The sequence below is a fragment of the Triticum urartu genome, chromosome 4A (genome assembly GCF_056163025.1).
Source record: "Triticum urartu cultivar PI428250 chromosome 4A, HENAU_Tu73, whole genome shotgun sequence".
NCBI classification, from domain to species: Eukaryota; Viridiplantae; Streptophyta; class Magnoliopsida; order Poales; family Poaceae; genus Triticum; species Triticum urartu.
In genome coordinates, this window is record NC_141876.1 from 586,205,575 (window position 1) to 586,211,946 (window position 6,372).

A 6,372-nucleotide genomic window follows, 5' to 3' on the forward strand; every position below is an offset into this window, starting at 1 on the left:
CTGACTATAGCGACCTTTCCTCTGGAATGGTCGAAGACTACGACCAAAATACGTCTACTGTTTTGTTTTGGTCACTAGCAACCTCCCCAGGCCACGTAGGCATCCAGCGTGGCAATCTGACGTGGCACAAGATTCTGGCCGGTCCAGTTCGGTGTTTATACGGGCCGAGCCCATTAATTCAGCCCATTTATATTTTTTTCTATGAATTTTTTGTCAGCTTCATGGACCAATCCCAACATTGCAGCCTTTTTATTTTTGGCCCATGGCCTTTTTGTCTCAACAGTTTCATTTTTTTCTTTTTTTATAAATTGGGTTCACTAGTCAGGTGGGTCCCCATTGTCAGGTTCTACTACTGGGTCCTAGCCATCAGGGCAATATTCTTCATTTTTTTATTTCGCACAAATAAATACCTGGTATTTAAATTGGCACACAGAAAACACACGAAATACTTCAAATATTATCAACCATCAAAGTGCTACATCATATAACACACATACAAATGTGATCAGCATCAAGTTTACAATCAGATAACAAGCTCCACAAGTGTACAATCACATGAGCCAGGTTCTGCTACATCATACATGTTGGAAGTCTACTACACGACCTGATGGACAACAGCCTTGACCTGGTCCTTCGGATAGTTCAGGAGGTGCGTGCACTACGTGCGCACGTCCACCACGCATGCATGACATGCTCGGCCACAGCCATTGTACACGATCTCTCCCTCACCCACTTGTACCTCTCCGCATGTATAAATAACCCTGCGAGATATGAATACAAGTGTGTATAGAGTTCTGTAAAACAACTTGGTAACTGAGCAGTTCAAATCCTATTCCACGCTTCCGCCATGAATCGGCTGCTCCGCCGATCCCGCTCAGCTGACCTCAACGCGGCGGCGAACCTCCCTCCCCTGGCTCCTCTTGCTGCCATCCCACCCGCCCATGCAGCTCCGAGCGCGGCGGGTCTTCATCCTCGGGCTCCTGCGCCTACCCCGGTGCGCCTCGGCCAAGCCGCACCCGCTGCACCTGCAGCTGTTGATGCCGCCCCTCTGGCGGCTCCACTCGATCGCGGCGTCTACCGTGAGCTCATCCCCTGCCTCGACATCCCGGGTGCGCCGGCACCAGGAGAGGGTCTCCCGCCCTCCATCACCCACTTCCTGTGGTTCAAGCTCGATCTCGCCGCCGGTAACTACTCAAGATGGCGCCACCTGTTCTACTTTATCCTCTGCAAGTATAACGTGCAGCATCACGTCGATGAGAACCGGGAGCCACTGCATGAGGACGCCAACTGTCGCAACGATGATATAACCATCGTGTTGTGGATCTATTCCACAATCTCTGATGAGTTGTATGACGTCGTGATGTCGCCGGCCAGCACGGCGCACCAGGTGTGGCACACCCTGCGCCTGTTCTTCCTCGACAATCAGGCCGGCCGTGCGATTGACCTCTCAGCGGAATTCCGCAGCACAGTCCAGGGGGACCTGAGTACGCCCGCCGTCTGCAGTCTCTGGCGGCCGCGCTTGATGACGTTGAGGAGCCCATCACCGACAGGACCATGACGCTCCAGTTCATCCACGGTCTCAGCAGGCGGTTCCATGTGCTCGCGGCGGTGCTCCCCCTGCAGGTGCCGTTCCCCACGTTCGCCCAGTCCCGGTCGCGTCTCCTCCTCGAGGAGATCACGCAGAACGAGCGCGCTCGGGCCGACGGGCGCTCGGACGGCTCCACCGCGCTCTCCATCGGCCACACCTCTGGCGGTTCCGGAGACCGCGGGGGTACTCGTGGCGATCGAGCCGCCTCCGGCAACCAGGCGGAAAAGGGGAAGGCCGCTGCCGAGCCCTCCTCCGGTGGCGACCGTGGACGTGGGCGCTGGCGTGGGTGCGGTCGCGGTCGCGGCCACCCAGGCGCTAGCAGCAGCTCCACCGCTCCAGCTGGGCGCGACTCTCCACAGCAGCCGCTGGGCGCCCATCCGTGGATGGGGTACTTCGCCCCGTACGGGAGCCCCTTCCCACCTCCGCAGCAGCCGCGCGCCCCCTGGACAGCGCCCAACTCCGCGGACGTCCTCGGCCCCCGACCCGGACAGCACCACCAGGTCTACAACGCCGGTGCACCCAGCTCCTCCAACCCCGCCCCCTGGGACAACTACACCGCCCTCCACGCCGCCCTCAACAACATCGCGGCGCAGCAGCAGCAGCACGGGGGCGGCGAGTGGTTCCTCGACACTGGAGCCACGTCACACGTAACCGGTGAGACGGGTAATCTCTCCCAACTGTCTTATGCTCTTTCGCGTTCTTCTAATAGCATTGTAGTTGGTGACGGTTCACGGATCCCCGTTGTTGCCACCAGCTCCACTCGCCTAGGCCCCTTCTCTCTCACTGATGTTCTTGTCTCCCCCACAATCATTAAGAACCTAATTTCAGTTCGTCATTTTACTCGCGAAAATTCTTGCACAATCGAGTTTAGTCCTTTCGGCTTTGTTGTGAAGGACCTCAAAACCCGGTGCATCCTAATGACGTCCAGTAGCCATGGAGATTTGTACCCTTTCTTCAGTTCCAGCGCAGTGCAGTAGGTCCTCTCTGTCGCTGGCAGCTTGTGGCACCAACGCCTTGGGCACCTTAGCAGTAGTTCCCTTTCAGTTTTAGCAAAAACTTTTCTTCAGTCACCATGTAATCAAGCTAGTTTGAATTCCCATGTGTGCGAGTCCTGCCAGTATGGCAAGCAATCAAGACTACCTTTTATGTCTTCTCGTTCCTGTACTACTGCTCCCTTTGACTTAGTGCACTGCGATCTCTGGACCTCCCCCGTCTCTAGCGTCTCTGGTTACCAATTCTACCTGGTCATCCTTGATGACTTCTCTCATTTTTCATGGGCATTTCCGTTGCACGCTAAATCCGATACATCAATCACCTTACTTCACTTTTTCGCATATGTGCTCACACAATTTCGTGTCCCCATCAAATGCATACAGTGCGACAACGGTGGCGAGTTCCTCACCACAGCCCTACGTGACTTCCTTTCTTACCGCGGCTCCTCTCTCCGCCTCTCCTGCCCATATACTTCACTGCAGAACGGGAAGGCTGAGCGTATGATCCGCACAACAAATGACGTGCTCCGCACTCTCCTTCTCCACGCCCATCTTCCTCCTAATTTTTGGGTTGAAGCTGTTCACACGGCTACACATCTACTCAACCGGCGACCTTCTTCTGTCATTCGCAATGACACACCGTTCTTTCGGCTTTATGGCCAGCACCCCACATACGATCATCTCCGGGTTTTTGGATGTCTTTGCTTCCCTAACGTCTACCCCACCATCGAGCACAAACTCTCACCCCGTGCCATTCGGTGCGTTTTCATAGGGTATCCCCTTGAGCATAAACGCTATCGTTGTCTCGATTTGCACACCCGTAAGGTCATCGTCTCGCGTCATGTCACCTTCGACGAGGCAGTTTTTCCATTCGTAGATCCTGCCCCGTTAAACACATCGGATTGCGTGGCCACACACGATCCCGCCCACCCAATCCTCCTCGAGCGGTGTGGCTACCTACCTCGTACTGGCCCTGTAGCGGATCTCCCTCGGATCCCGGCCCAACAGCCAACAAACCGCGTCGCCCCCGCTCCCCATCTGCCGCCCGCGGGATCCGCTCCTGATCGCCCGCCCTCCACCCCACCTTCGCCGGCTAGCGCTATGCCACCGTCCATCCCGCCAAGCCCGCCCATCTCACCCGCGTCGTGCTGCGCTGATGCCGCCGCGTCCACTCCTTCGCATGACGCCTCGCCTAGTACCACGCCACCGCCTGCCAAGCGCCTCCCACCCAAGGCCATCCCAGTTGCGCCACCTGCCAATCTCCATAACATGCGCACCCGTGCAAAATCAGGGTTTCACCTTCCGAAAAACCAACTGAACCTTCACGCCACCACATCCTAGCTCAGCCCCATTCCTTCCTCCTACCGCGCAGCCTTGAAGGATTCAAACTGGCACCGTGCAATGTTAGAGGAATATAATGCGCTTTTGCAGAATAACACTTGGGATTTGGTTGCTCGTCCTGCAGGTTCTAACGTGGTCACAGGGAAGTGGATATACCGGCACAAATTCCATCCTGACGGCTCGCTGGGTGCTTCGCGGCTTCACGCAGCAAGCCGGCATCGACTACGGTGAGACGTTCAGTCCCGTGGTCAAGCCGACTACGATTCGCACCGTGCTCAGCGTCGCCGCCGGGCGTTCTTGGCTGATCCATCAGCTCGACGTCAAGAACGCCTTCCTGCACGACCACCTCGCCGAGACGGTCTACGCCCAACAACTCTCCGGCTACGTCGACACCAACAACCCTACGCGTGTGTGCCGCTTGAACCGCTCGTTATACGGGATGAAACAAGCGCCACGGGCGTGGTTCTCCCGGTTCACCACATACCTACTCCAGCTTGGCTTTGTGGCGTCTCGCTCCGAATCCTCTCTCTTCATCCTCCGTCGTGGGACGCAGCTCGCATATTTGTTGCTGTATGTCGACGACATTATCCTCACCGCGAGCACCACATCTCTCCTCCAGTCCATCATCTCCTCGCTCCACCAAGAATTCGCCATGTCCGACCTTGGCCCGCTGCATCATTTTCTTGGCATTAATGTCACTTCCACTACCGCCGGTCTCTTCTTGATCGAGCAGGGATGCTTAATTGCAAACCCTTACCCATGCCAGTAGACACACATGCAAAACTCCCAGCTGACGATGGCCCTCTATTTCATGATCCTTCTCTATACAGGAGCCTTGTCGGTGCCCTATAGTACATAACACTCACACGGCCTGATCTTTCTTATGGTGTTCAGCAATGTTGTCTCTTCATGCACGCTCCGCGTGACTCGCACTTCCATTTGCTAAAGCGCATCCTGCGCTACCTTCGTGGGACTACACATCTTGGCTTGCAGTTCCATCGTTCCACCTCCAGCGAGCTCGTCGCATATTCCAACGCCGACTGGGCAGGGTGTCCCGACACACGCCGCTCCACCTCAGGGTATTGTGTGTTCCTCGGCGGCAACCTTGTGTCGTGGTCCTCGAAGCGGCAACAGACCATCTCGAGCTCCAGCGCCGAGGCTGAGTACCGGGCTGTCGCACACGCCGTTGCCAAGGCAGTCTGGTTGCGACAACTCCTTGGCGAGCTCCACCAGGCTCCCACGCGTGCTACCGTGCTCTATTGTGACAACGTGAGCGCGATGTACATGTCGACTAACCCTGTGCAACACCAGCGTACGAAGCACATGGAGATTGACTTGCACTTCCTCCGAGAGCGTGTGTTGCTCGGCGAGGTTTGCGTCCTCCATGTCCCAACGAGCTCCTAGTTTGCCGACGTCTTCATCAAGGGGCTGCCGACGAGCATCTTCCTCGACTTCCGGTTCAACCTCAACATTCGGGAGACCCACGTTTCGGCTGTGGGGGGCTGTTGGAAGTCTACTACACGACCTGATGGACAACGGCCTTGACCTGGTCCTTCGGATAGTTCAGGAGGTGCGTGCACTACATGCGCACGTCCACCACGCATGCATGACATGCTCGGCCACGGCCATTGTACACGATCTCTCGCTCACCCCCTTGTACCTCTCCGCATGTATAAATAACCCTGCGAGATATGAATACAAGTGTGTATAGAGTTCTGTAAAACAACTATACACACATACAAATAGGAGCAGCATAAAGGGCTTCATTAATGCAAAACTTGATACTTGACAGCAATGTTAGAACTATGCTTCCTCCGACTTCTTTGTCCTAATGCTCACGAAGAAACATGAAAGCCCAGCATCTGCATGTTACAGAACAAAATGTTTAGGAACAAAATATAAGTAAATCTAACAGCATATTTAACAATAAATAACAGAATAATGAAGTTAACAAGACATTTTAAAATCAACTTGATAGTTGACAGCAATGTTTGCATTGGACACATCGAGAACTAAAATTATACATAAATGCCTAAATTCCAATGCCCAATGCCTCAGTTTAGTAAACACTAAGCATGGTACATAGTAAAGATTGGACACAACCAAAACTGAAATCATTTACTCTATCAAGCAACAATGATGCAACACACAAGAAAAGAGAGATGCACAACGGGTCAGCATCATATATCACACAACATGGACACTGCCAGCTCACCGAAGAACTTGTGGTCGCCGTCGTACATAGCCACCATAACGCCGGTCACCTCGTTAATCTTGTCCTTGAAGTTCTCTAACTCCAGGTTGTTCCACTGCAGCTCGGTCTTTTCTCAACCGTATGTGTACATGCATCATGTCATACATAAAATATTCTAGTCAATATTCTCAGCTAACTTTGATGCAATGAAAATAATTACTTAAGGACTTGGGGTAAAAATTGATATTAGACATCAA

At 54.0% G+C, this 6,372-nt stretch overlaps 1 pseudogene; it reads left to right on the forward strand.

The window, feature by feature from the left end:
- Positions 1-847: 847 nt before the first annotated feature.
- LOC147976866 (uncharacterized) lies at positions 848-4,690 on the forward strand (annotated as a pseudogene).
- The last annotated feature ends 1,682 nt before the right edge of the window (positions 4,691-6,372 follow it).